Raw genomic sequence first — 13,963 nt, forward strand, 5'->3', positions numbered from 1 at the left:
CCTCTACAACTTAGTACGGGAGAGTGAGAGATGTTGTCACGTAACATTAAGATAAATAAAATAATAACTATATTAAAAAAATGTAATAATTTTTCAATAGTAAACATAAATATTAATCACAAAAAAATTAATTCAATATCAACAATAAACAAACACTTCAATGTCCATCACAGATAACATTATTAGTCCCTACCTGGGACTAATAGCGATCAATCGATCGTTGACCATACATTAACCGGTCCTTTGACCAAAAAAAATTGTGCACTATCAAAATTTAACCAAAGTTTATCTCTGCAAATATCGGTGTAAGAAATTTATAACCAAAGTTGCGAATTGGAGGTCTTATTGCACACTTCACGTGCCCCGATGTTATTTTAGCGGGGACAAAATATTTTACGGTAAGTTTTATGTGTTTTATGTTCAGGGTGTGCATGTTCTTCAAAGTATCTTTATGGAGGTCTTATTGCAGGGTTTCATTTTCATATCTAATTGTTCCTTTTAACATATGCTAAGTTGCTAAAAGCGGGGTATTTGTTCTTTGTTTTCAGCTTGGAAATCTTCAATGAAAACTATACGGCGATCCTAGCCTTACATTTGGAGAACCCTAAATCTAACACCTGTCACTCATTAGGGTTGGCTTGGCAACTTGTTTCGCGGAATAGGCTCCAGATGGCTAACATGCTCCGTCTCGTACGCAGGTGAAAACTTCACACAAGCTTGAGCTTGCCACCGGTAAACTTCACCCTCTTCCAAAAAACTTCAAGGAAGGGTGAACATGGAACCGGAAAATAGGCAAACAGGAAAGACCAAAGGCATTAGAGTGTACAGGTTGATTCCTGCGGGTAACGAAGACAGAAGAAGGGAAGACTGAATCTCATAAAAAATCAGGTGTGTTTCATAAAAACCTAATTACTTACCTGACCTCGTACTTCTCTTGCTTGGCTGAGAACTAAATTGGAACCGAATCAATTGAAGCGGTTTATGATTTTGTGAGATAAACTCCATCTCCTGCCATGTTATCAACATTTAATCTTGCTAATTCCCCGAGATATGATCTATCAGCCTCGCTTGGTCTAGTTCGAAATTGCCATGAAACTACCTTCTGCTGGACGTATAGAAGGTGATAGGGATATATCTATGTTGTATAATCAGGCTAACCCGTAATACCTGAGCTGGGTATTTTCCTATAGTGTTTGATTCAATCCCCTTGAGCGAGGTACCTAATACCATAGTCTTATTTGTTTGGTCCTAAAAGGTCAACCCTGCCTAGCCAAGCACAAAATCCATATGCCTCCGCCATATCGAAATGTTGCAAGGGTGGGTTGCATAGCCACCATTGATGTCCGGGAGAGCATAGTTTGGCGGGCAGAAGTTAGTGGTTGTGACCCTCACTATCCCAGGAAAACACCACTGGAGATCATCATTACATTTCATTTCGTAGCAGGCTTCGCAGCTGAGTCCATTGTTGAAAAGAACAGTACTCAAAGAAGAATTATTAGTGCCATAACCTTCGCTGTACAGATTCCCGTATCCACACACCCCTCCTGCAAACAACCATATATGAAGAATCAAAGTACAACTAATTTATATTCAAAAGATAAAGTAGAAATTAGAATGAACCCAAAATTCAGATTAATTTGTATGACCGACTCAGTTTTGTAAGTGAATGTCGTGCAGACTTAGGCCATGCTAGGGGACTGCTTTAGGAATCCCCCTTATATGACTGACTATCCATTTGGGAGCCTGTATTGGAATTTCAAACAGTACCTAACACCAAACTACAATGATACTTAACCTCAAGCTTTGGGAATTCTTTTCCCTTTGATTTGATCAACAAAACCGGGATCTACTTCGGTGGGTTGCTTGTTTGCCATTAAGCTACAATCTCGTTTTCGATCTCATAGGCTACCTTCTTCAGTACCCATATGTGTATTGCAGATTTTGAAAACAATTGATCTTTCTTCAAGTTTGAGATATTTCAGAATCTGTAATCCAAAGTCGAGCACATTGGAAAATATACTTTTATCTCAATTTTATAGTTTCTTATTGACGTTGCACAATAATAGTTTTACCAGAATTTTATAGTTGCTTTATGACAGATTAATTTAATTAAATTGTAGAATTGTAGAATATTTTAAAATAAGATCTGTTAAGTGTTTCACCTCAAATTCCAAAACATTTACAGATATATACATATTGTGTCTTTTTTTATGTAAATTTCCAACATATTTACCAATTATCCATTAAATTCCACAAAATTTCGAAAATTTACCATATTATAAACAAAATTTTGAAATGTGTTAGAACCAAATGTCCTAGGTACCCATAGTTCCGGAACCATCGCTGCCACCGTAAAACGTGGCATGGCCAGATTTCCAGCTACCGTATCGTTAAGCTTGAGCAACCATCCATAGTAATTCCTCCAATGAAATTAGCGCAATGTTGTGTAACTAAGCCATTATTCTGCAGCGAAACAAGCTCGTCAATCCAATGACTAGTATCCTCGCTTAGAAAATTCAATTTAATGCATAGCAGCTACGTTAAAGAAATTAAGGACTTACATCATAGCTGAATAAGATCAAACGAAAAACGAACAGAGCTACCAAGCCAGACACTTTTCCCGTTGGAAAGTTAAAGGGCAAGTGATCCAATATATAGAACCGACCCCTCGATCTAGTCCATAGCATGCATTTTCAACTCGTCTGATTATGCCATGGTGAACATCCCTATGCCTAGCGCCACACTGAGAATGAATGGGGTTGTTTCTTTTAGAAATACAAAAGCCTTCACGTGCATGGATTATGTTTAAAGTACCACAGCGGATACCATCAAGTGGAGCTGGTGTCTTGCTTTATCTACTACAATAGGAATAAATTTCCAACATTTTGCAACAAGATGCATTCGGTGAAATATCGTTGTTTTTTTGTCTATTACACAATGTGGTTGATATAGTTCGGGAGAAAAAAGAATGTCAGAGAAAATAATTGTTCCAATCGTATTTAAATTTTATATGCCATATATGTTTGTTAAACAGGGAAATGGTACAGATTAAATATTGTTCTAATGGTTGTTGTATTTTACACGATATATAAATTTGTTCAGCTTTAACCAAAAAAAAGGATAACTAAAAATTGAAATAGTTGGATTTAACACGATATATAGATTTGTTAAGCTTTAATTGACAATGAGAATATTTGAAAAATAGAAATAGTATTCAAAGTCATATTTAAAATTAAAATTTGTCTGTTTCTCTGGAAAAATAAATTAACAATCTAAAAATGTACTTTAATTGACAATGAGAATATTTGAAAAATAGAAATAGTATTAAAAGTCATATTTAAAATTAAAATTTGTGTTTTAATAGATTAAAGATGAGTGCTTCTCTGGAAAAATAAATTAACAATCTGAAAATGCATTTGATAAGAGGGATTCTTCTATTACAAATATGAAATTGTTACCATATTCATTGAAGACTGTTAGAGTACCCAATGTTACCATATTCATTGAAGACTGTTAGAGCACCCAATGGCCTAACCAAAGTATTTACTGTGGCTGGCCTGAAGAAGTACTAGTTTCCACTGTCGAGAATGCCCAAAAATGTTGAGAACTGGCCTACTATAGCAGACATGGTAGCCCAAAATCAACGTCTAATAGTATTTACTTCAAATCCTAATATGTTGTTGATTCAAGCAAAATGGAACTATAATTAAATTTTATGCTACAATCTACTAAGCTTTAGGGCATGTAGGAAATTAAGGAAATGTAAATTTCAAATTGGGAGTCTCCCTTTCACCTACTCATGACTAACTACTCACAATTCATTTGCTATTTTTATTTAAACAAATTCATATATTATCTCATAGGAATAAATTCCTCCATTTCTTATTTGAACGAGAGAAACCATATCGCATTTTTAATTTATGTTTTAAAAAATATAATATAAATGTAAAACGTAAAGTTGTTGACGTTACAAGCAACAGAGGATAATAGTTTGAATTTATTCTGTTGTTAAGTGGTTATCTTACATTTTGTCGGTTGGTAAGATAACAAGCCATGGCCAGTTTTTATATTTTAAATAAATCAGTGAAACTCTATGGAATTATTGAATTATGAGTTTGAAAGAAATAATATAAATGTGTAAAACGTAAAGTTACTCATGGCTAACTACTCACAATTCATTCGCTATTCTTGGAGAACGAGGTTACACATGGACTCAAAGGTTCTAACCCTCAAATTTTATTAGGTTGCATGATAGGAAATTAAGGGAATTAAGGAAATCTGAATTTAGAGTCCTACTAGGCTGCTTAATAAGAAATTAAGGATTCAGGTTGGAGTCTCCCTTTTAACAACAACTACTCATGACTAACTACTCACAATTCATTTCGCTATTCTCGGAGAACGATCCTACATGTGGACTTACAACAAGATAATTTATTTAATGTATGGTCTTTGTTTGCCAATATTTAGTATTTAAATCTAGAGTAGTAATTCTTGAAATTGTAGTCGAATACACTCTTTTGTCTATTCTATTTGACTCCGTCAGATATAGAAAATGTATTAAATTATATATCTTCCACCCTTATCTATTATACACATTTTGAAAATTTTGCAAATGCCTTGATTGCCATAAATAGGCATTAAGCAAATGTAAAATAGATTATACCAAATGTAAAATATGCTTTTTCAAATCCGCAGGGACTACTAATCTATTATACACATTTTGCAAATTCCTTGATTGCCATAAATACGCATTAAGAAAATGTAAAATGGATTATACCAAATGTAAAATCTGCGTTTTCAAATCCGCAGGGACTACTAATCTATTATACACATTTTGCAAATTCCTTGATTGCCATAAATACGCATTAAGAAAATGTAAAATGGATTATACCAAATGTAAAATCTGCGTTTTCAAATCCGCAGGGACTACTATTGCATGGAATCTGCTCGGGCCAGCCGGCCATATGCCCCTGTCTGGTAACAGAAGAAATGAAATGGGGAATTGGCATCGGCGAGTAATGGAATGGAACAGTTAGCCCGTTTTCCTACGAGGACCCTGCTATCTATTATCAACATCCCAAGGAGCACAAGTGAAACCCGAACATAACCCGACAAGCATATTCTGATTTCTGATACCAGCACAAGAGTAATGGCGAAATCACCTTTAATCACCTGTCGTTAGTGAGCATCAACGAATAACGTCTAGTTTTGGACAATTAATCAGGTGTGGTCAGTGAACATCAACGAATAACGACTAGTTTTGGACAATTCGTTCCAGTTAGTGCTTGCGGATCCCGTCTATTTTGCAACGGCAACAATTGTCACACAATTGCAACAGCACCTTAAAGGAAAAGCTTTGTTTTCTCTCTGGATTTAAAGGACCTTAAAGGCGTACTGCACAGCACCCACATGAATTGATGTCAGCTAGCTTCTTTGCCGAAAGCACGAGAAACGGTGCACAAATCAGAAAAGGGCTTCATTTGTGCTTGAGGGAGGTCATTCACTTACGACAAGGACTACCGGCTGCATGCAGCACTTGTTACATAAGTAAAGTGATTGATAGTGAACATTTTTTAATTCATTCATATGTGCTACTATTTTTTTAGTACAAGGAAGATATATAACTCTTCACCACTCAACATGGAGATTAAACAATTTAAAATGATATTGATATTACAACCCACCATGGATGACATGTGTAAAATTTTGAGACTTTGATTATAATCAAGAAGTAAATAATAGGGATGATCATTATTATAAGAATATTTTATATTTTAATATTAAAAACCTTTGTCATATACATTTAATTTAACGGTTATTAATATTTTTATACAAAACAAATGCATGAAACAAAATATTTATCTTTAAATACATATAATATATAAAAAATATGTGTACATAAAACACATTCATTTAAATATACACAAAGCTTGATTAGAATTCCTCAAAACTTGATTAAAATTCCACATAGATTATAAATAATAGATAGTGAAGATGTTTTTAGACAAGTAATTACAAAGAATTGCCCTATTTTATTTTTAAATTGAATGTTTAACAACATAATATTTACATTGAAATCAATAAATACATATTTTTGGAATGTTTTTTATAATAAATAATATAGATAATAGTATTTATATTAATATTATATAATATTTAAAAGATACAAAAGTAGATTTTATCTAGAGTATATAAAATTTTGGTTACATATAATATTTACATTAAAATTAATTCCATATCTTAAATTTTATATCAATTTAATTAAATTGTAAATTGTATATAGATTATATCAATTTGATTGCATAACTTTTACTTTATATTTATATTTAAGTTTTATTACAAAGTTTAGATATATACTATTAAATAGATTAAATCATTATCATATATAATAAATTCATGGAAATTTATATAAATTAGAATTAAAATTTTATAAATTAAATTATTAAAATGAAAAGGAAAAAATAGTTTTATAATAATATTTTATCTAAAATATAATATAGAAAAATTTAATAAAAACTTTGAAAATTGAATATAGACCCTAGTGTTATATTTTAAATTTAATTAGAGAGGAATCTCCCATCCACTTTTTTTTTTATGAGACTTTCTACCAGTTAACTATTTGATAAGGTGTAGATGTTTGTGATAGGAAAGTTCACAAAAAAATTGGGGAGAGAATAGCTTCAAGGCCCACAAGTGATTTTACAAAGTTAAAATGTCTTTTTTTTAAACAAATTTAGTCTGAAATGGAATGAACATTTTTTTTTTTTGAAATTTTATTCTTGTTCTAAAAATTGTTTTGATTGTCAATGTCAGCTTTGTTGTCAAATGGTAATATATGCACTACAATGGTTAACTAAAGATTTTTATTTGATTTATTATGATCTTTTGAGAATAGGTAAAGTATTATATAAATGGTCTGTTATAGTTATATGTTTTTTTTTTTTCTAGTTAAGACTAACCTAAGTACCCACGGGGGATTTGAACCAGTGACCTATCGCAAGGAGTGCCTTAACAGTGCACCCATTCACCGTCAATCCAAAACCCCGTGGACTGTTATAGTTATATATTGAATGATGAAATTTCATTTATATAGTTTTTTATTATTAAGTAATTATAGGTTGAAAATTACTTATTTTGAATGGATTTGGAAAATATTCCCTATAAAGCTTTATATAAATAGAATAAATTTATACAACGTACACATGATTACTTTATATATTCATTTGTATATTATAAATTTATTCAACATTCGCATGATTACTCTATATGTTCATTTTATATAGTAATGTTATAATAAAAAATATTTTATATTTAATATTATATTAATAATATATAAAAATATATATTATACATGCACATACTTTATGTTAATAAAAAATATTGATAATAGAGATGTAGTAGTGCCATTCTTTAATGGTCTAAAATTAATTACCATTATATAAATGTATAATATTATATATTTATGTATTCATAGTTATTTATCAATTTTGAATATGGTTTAATGTTTAAATATTTATATTAAAAACAAGTCAGGTTTATTTGGTTGTATTTAGTTGGAGTGGTAAAAATAAACTACTAAAATTATTTTGAAATGATTCATCCTTTATACATTGAAACAAAAAATACAATAAAAAACTTAATATAAACATGAAAATAATAAAAATTCTATTCAATAGAAGGTTTACGGTGAAAATCAATACATATAAAATTTATATAACTAATAATTTCTTTCATTTATAACACTTTTGAAAACAATGACAATAATTTTATATATATAAAGTTTACATTTAGATAAATAAAAAAAGAGCGATACAATTTTTTTCTTTATAATCACTTGACTAAATAATTTAGATGATCATAATTATAAAAAATATAATCTAAAGATAAAAACATATTTCACCTATTAACATTTAAATTTAAATGAACAATTATTAACATTTGTTATGTAAACAAATTTACAACTTTATATAAATAGAATAAATTTATATAAATTTATTCAACATTCACAAAATTACTTTATCTATTCATTACGTTATATATTCATTGATATATAATAAATTTATTCAACATCACATTATTACTCTATATATTCTATATATTCATTTTATATAGTAATATTATAATAAAAAAATATTTTATATTTAATATTATATTAATAATAAATAAAAAATATTAATTATGCATGCACATACTTTATGTTAATAAAAATATTGATAATAGGAATGTAGTAGTGTCATTGTTTAATGTTTTAAAATTAATTATTATTATATAAATTTATAATATTATATATTTATGTATTCATATTTATTTATCAATTTTGAATATGGTTTAATGTTTAAGTATTTATATTAAAAAACAATTCAGATCTATTTGGTTGTATTTAGTTGGAGTGGTAAAAATAAGCTACCAAAATTATTTTAAAATGATTCATCCTTATACATTGAAACAAAAAAGATAATAAAAAACATAATATAATCATGAAAAATAATAAAAAATTCTATTCAATAGAAGGTTTAAGGTGAAATTCAATACATATAAAATTTATATAACTAATAATTTCTTTCATTTATAACACTTTTGAAAACAATGACAATCATTTTTTATATATAAAGTTTACATTCAGATCAATAAAAAAAAGAGGGATACAAATTTTTCCTTTATAATCACTTGACTAAATAATTTAGATGATCATAATTATAAAAATATTTTATAATCTAAAGATAAAAACATATTTCATCTATTAACATTTAAATTTCAATGAACGATTATTAACACTTGTTATATAAACAAATTTAAAACTTTATAAAAATAGAATAAATTTATATAAATCTATTCAACATTCACATGATTACTTTATATATTTATTGGTATATAATAAATTTATATAAATTTATTCAACATTCACATGAAAACTCTATATGTTCATTTTATATAGTAATATTATAATAAAAAAATATTTTATATTTAATATTATATTAATAATAAATAAATAAATAATATTAATTATGCATACACATACTTTATGTTAATAATTTATGTTAATAAAAAAATTGATAATAGGGATGTATTAGTGTAGAATGTTTTAAAATTAATTACCATTATATAAATTTATAATATTATATATTTATGTATTCATATTTATTTATCAAAATTTATATATTTGTGTATTCATATTTATTTATCAATTTTGAATATGGTTTGATGTTTAAGGATTTATATTAAAAAACAAGTTAGGTTTATTTGGTTGTATTTAGTTGGAGTGGTAAAAATAAACTACCAAAATTCTTTTAAAATGACTCATCATTATACATTAAAACAAAAAATACAATAAAAAACTTAATATAAACATGAAAATAATAAAAAATTCTATTCAGCGGAAGGTTTAAGGTGAAACTCAATACATATAAAATTTATATAACTAATAATTTCTTTCATTTATAACACTTTTGAAAACCGTGACAATCATTTTTATATATAAAGTTTACATTAAGATCATTAAAAAAAGAGGGATACAATTTTTTTCTTTATAATCACCTAACTAAATAATTTAGATGATCATAATTATAAAAATATTTTATAATCTAAATATAAAAACATATTTCATCTATTAACATTTAAATTTAAATGAACAATTATTAACACTTGTTATGTAAACCAATGTAAAACTTTATATAAATAGAATAAATTTATTCAACATTCACATGATTATAATATTATAATAAAAAAAAATTATATTTAAAATTATATTAATAATAAATAAATAAAAATATTAATTATGCATACATATACCTTATGTTAATAAAATATTGATAATAGGGATGTAGTAGTGTCATTCCTTAATGTTTTAAAATTAGTTACCATTATATAAATTTATAATATTATGTATTCATATTTATTTATCAATTTTGAATATGGTTTAATGTTTAAGAAATTATATTAAAAAACAAGTCATAATCACCTAAGTAAATAATTTAGACGATCATAATTATAAAAACATTTTATAATCTAAAAATAAAAACACATTTCATCTATTAACATTTAAATTTAAATGAACAATTATTAACAGTTGTTATGTAAACCAATGTAAAACTTTATATAAATAGAATAAATTTATTCAACATTCACATGATTACTTTATATATTCATTTTATATGGTAATATTATAATAAAAAATATTTTATATTTAAAATTATATTAATAATAAATAAAAAAATATTAATTATGCATACATATACCTTATGTTAATAAAATATTGATAATAGGGATGTAGTAGTGTCATTCTTTAATGTTTTAAAATTAATCACCATTATATAAATTTATAATATTATATATTTATGTATTCATATTTATTTATCAATTTTGAATATGGTTTAATGTTTAAGCAATTATATTAAAAAACAAATCAGGTTTATTTGGTTGTATTTAGTTGGAGTGGTAAAAATAAACTACCAAAATTATTTTAAAATGATTCATCCTTATACATTGAAACAAAAAAACACAATAAAAAACTTAATATAAACATGAAAATAATAAAAAATTCTATTCAATAGAAGGTTTAAGGTGAAATTCAATACATATAAAATTTATATAACTAATAATTTCTTTCATTTATAACACTTTTGAAAACAATGACAATCATTTTTTTATATATAAAGTTTACATTCAGATCAATAAAAAAAGAGGAATACAATTTTTTCTTTATAATCACCTCACTAAATAATTTAGATGATCATAATTATAAAAATATTTTATAATCTAAAGATAAAAACATATTTCATCTATTAACATTTAAATTTAAATGAACAATTATTAACACTTGTTATGTAAAAAAATGTATTCATACAAAATATGCGTATCTTTAAATACATATATTGTAATATTTAGTAAATAAAAGTAAACTCTATATGCAAAGCTTCCATTTAAACATGCATTGTGAGAATATATAGAAATTGCCCCAACAATAGTCCAAATATTTTATTGCCCCAAACAATGGTCCGTGTACTAATGGAAGATTTATTACTTCCTATTTTTCTCACTTCCTATAACATAAGCCTATGTCGAGGAGTTGTTGGGAAAGTGAAAAATATATTCATTTTTTTGGTTTAATATTCAGGATTCCTACTTGCTCTTATAAATGACTTCCTTCTTCCCTTTTATTATGAAGTGCATCTATAAGAAAGGGATATATATAAGTATATGTCCACGCATCTAACAAATTCAAAGAATTTAGAATATAAAACTTCAACTAATTGTAACATATAAGAAATAAGTGATTTTTTCTTTCCTTCTTGTAAAAGGCTTCTAAATTTTAGATATAAATATAGATAGAGAGTTTAGGTATTCCCTATTATTTTGCTTGGACTTGAACAATATCTTTTAGAGTCTTATTATAAGTTTGTAATTTATAGTCATAAGAAAATTAAGTAAATTGTCACCAAATATTATATATGATATATTATATCCCATTGATGTTTCCTTTTTTCACATTTTTATTACTAGCTCTTCAATGATTCAAATGCTATCTTGAATATCATATATTTCTACCTATCCATGGTGCAGAGAAATATCAACAAAATATGTGACTAAACTATATATAGTATTCTAAACATTGATACGCTTTTGGACACAATAATCAAATTCAAACGAACGTTAAACTTATAAATTTTTTCCAAAACTTTTGATGTTAAGAAATGATATAGATATATGCCTAGTTGAAGGGAGCACATGTAATATTCCACAAAGGAAAGCCCTTTATTCATATACTTTATATATCTAAATAAAACCGGTTGTCATTAAACCAAATGTATCTTTTATGTTTTAGGTGCCAAAAATATTGGTATTCAAAACATTACAAAAAATAAATACAAGAAAGTTAATTTATTGAAACTGTCCTTATAGCCCCTTTATAGACAAAATAATGGCTAAAGCTCTAATATTGTAGCCCAAGTTATTTAAACTTGCTGGAATGTTTTGATTCAAAGTAGCAAACCTAATGGGTTTAGTGAGAGAAATGCTAGTTGCACATATATGCTCTATGTATTTTTTACGTGACTTGAACCCATGTGATTTCAAGTCCTTTGGTGTGATTTTGGTCCTTCTAACCATAACGTCAACGTTCATTTTTTTGTTTTCTGTCAAAATTACAACATTATCAATAAATATCAAAATCCACATAGATCTAATGATATGGGGGCCATGTATAGGAAACAAAAAAACAATGCATTAACTAGCTATGTAGTTTCAAATTATAATAAATTATGTCAATGTTATTATGAACTAAGATATATGGTATATACCTTACCTCTCTTAATTTATCTTGAAATCGAGAAGAATATCACAATGGTGGAGGAGAATGTCATTTTTGCTAACTATCATGTCCACCATCATATATGTGCAAAGGTGTTTTCGAAGATGTGTATTCATTACTCTGAACATTAGATTACACATAGATATAAGTATGTGACTCAAATAGAAATAAATGTAAAAATATGATAAAATTATAAGAGTATAAATAAATATAAACTTACTTTGCATTGTGACATTGGATGTGAAGATGGTTGTAGCATTTGAACAATTTCATTTTCATTTTTCTGAAGACTTTGATAATCTTGTGGTATTTTCATTGATTGCACTGGTTCCAAAGGCAAGACCTACACCATAAATAAGAAACAACATATAGATTAAGAAAAATTAAATATATATAATCAAAACAAATCAACGATAACAATATAAACTATAGAACATTCATTTCTTATCCCATCATTATAGTAAAACATAACTATTTATATATTAAAGTTGTTGTGAAATATGTTATATGGATTAAAAACATATTGGCCCAATAACCCCTTGAAATCTTGTTGAGCATCGTAATGGTTGGTACGTTGAAGTTTGTTGTATATCAAGGTCTATGGATCTATATTTAGCAACCAAACGATGTGGAGGTATCCCTAGAGAATTTTTTTGATTAGGCTATGCATATCAATAACAATGGGAAATTAGTATACAGTTTATAATAAAAGTAAATATCATTTCAATGCTAAAATGTCTTGAAAATTAATACACGCAAAAAAATGGACTCAACTGTGTGGTCATTGCTATTATTAGTTTCGTCAAAGTTTAATATATGGGTATTCCCATCTAATCCTTCTTCCCCTACATCATCATGAACCTCCATCCTCACTTTCCATTTTAAAGCATTATCTATGCGTTTCATTGTGTCCATATGTCTACGAGGTAGACTCTGATCCCAATGATGAATTTTTTCGCAAAGTTTTTGCTTTGAAGTATCACAGAGCTGATCAAATGTAGCAACTGACAATGAAAACAAGTTTCAATGAATTTAGTTCACAACAATAAAAATTTATATTATTAAAAAACATATGCAAATAAATACCAATAAATACTTATAGCTCAAAGAATTTCTTCATTGACAAATATTTTATATGCTTGTTGGCGTGCACGACACCACCTTGCATCCAAATCATATTATATTTTTGCATATCATCTTTGCACTGCACTTGTTGATTTGACATTTGTTGTAGTTGCTACAACCACCCTCCAAGATTTTTCCCATGCTTTGATTTTGGAGCCTTCCTTCTTTCCACGAGAGCTTATATTTTACTATCGTCAAGTATTCATGTTGTGATAAAAGTCGTATTTTCATGCTTTGCTTGTGATGCATTGATCTCGACTTGACATCTTTGAAACACAAGATAACTCCCGACTTGGCTTTGCAACATTGTTGGGCTTGCCGCCAGAAACTATGCAATCTTGAAAGCAAGCTAGCCTTGCCTCCAGAAACTGCACAATTCTTCTTGGCAGACCAACCTTGAGCATGAAAACTTCACAATTTTGCATGACAGCCCAACCTTGTTGATGGAAGATGCACAAATAATCTCTTAAGATTAGAAACTATGTAATGCACTGATTCAAGAAATTTCCCAACCCTCCGGAATTGCATAAT

General features: G+C 27.4%; 1 pseudogene; it reads right to left on the minus strand.

The window, feature by feature from the left end:
* Positions 1 to 1,266: 1,266 nt before the first annotated feature.
* LOC149253178 (expansin-A15 pseudogene) lies at positions 1,267 to 5,009 on the minus strand (annotated as a pseudogene).
* Positions 5,010 to 13,963: the final 8,954 nt, after the last annotated feature.

This window comes from Pinus tabuliformis, chromosome 7, assembly GCF_031772625.1.
Source record: "Pinus tabuliformis cultivar Carrire ecotype Pingquan chromosome 7, CPIR1, whole genome shotgun sequence".
In the NCBI taxonomy this organism is placed as follows: domain Eukaryota; kingdom Viridiplantae; phylum Streptophyta; class Pinopsida; order Pinales; family Pinaceae; genus Pinus; species Pinus tabuliformis.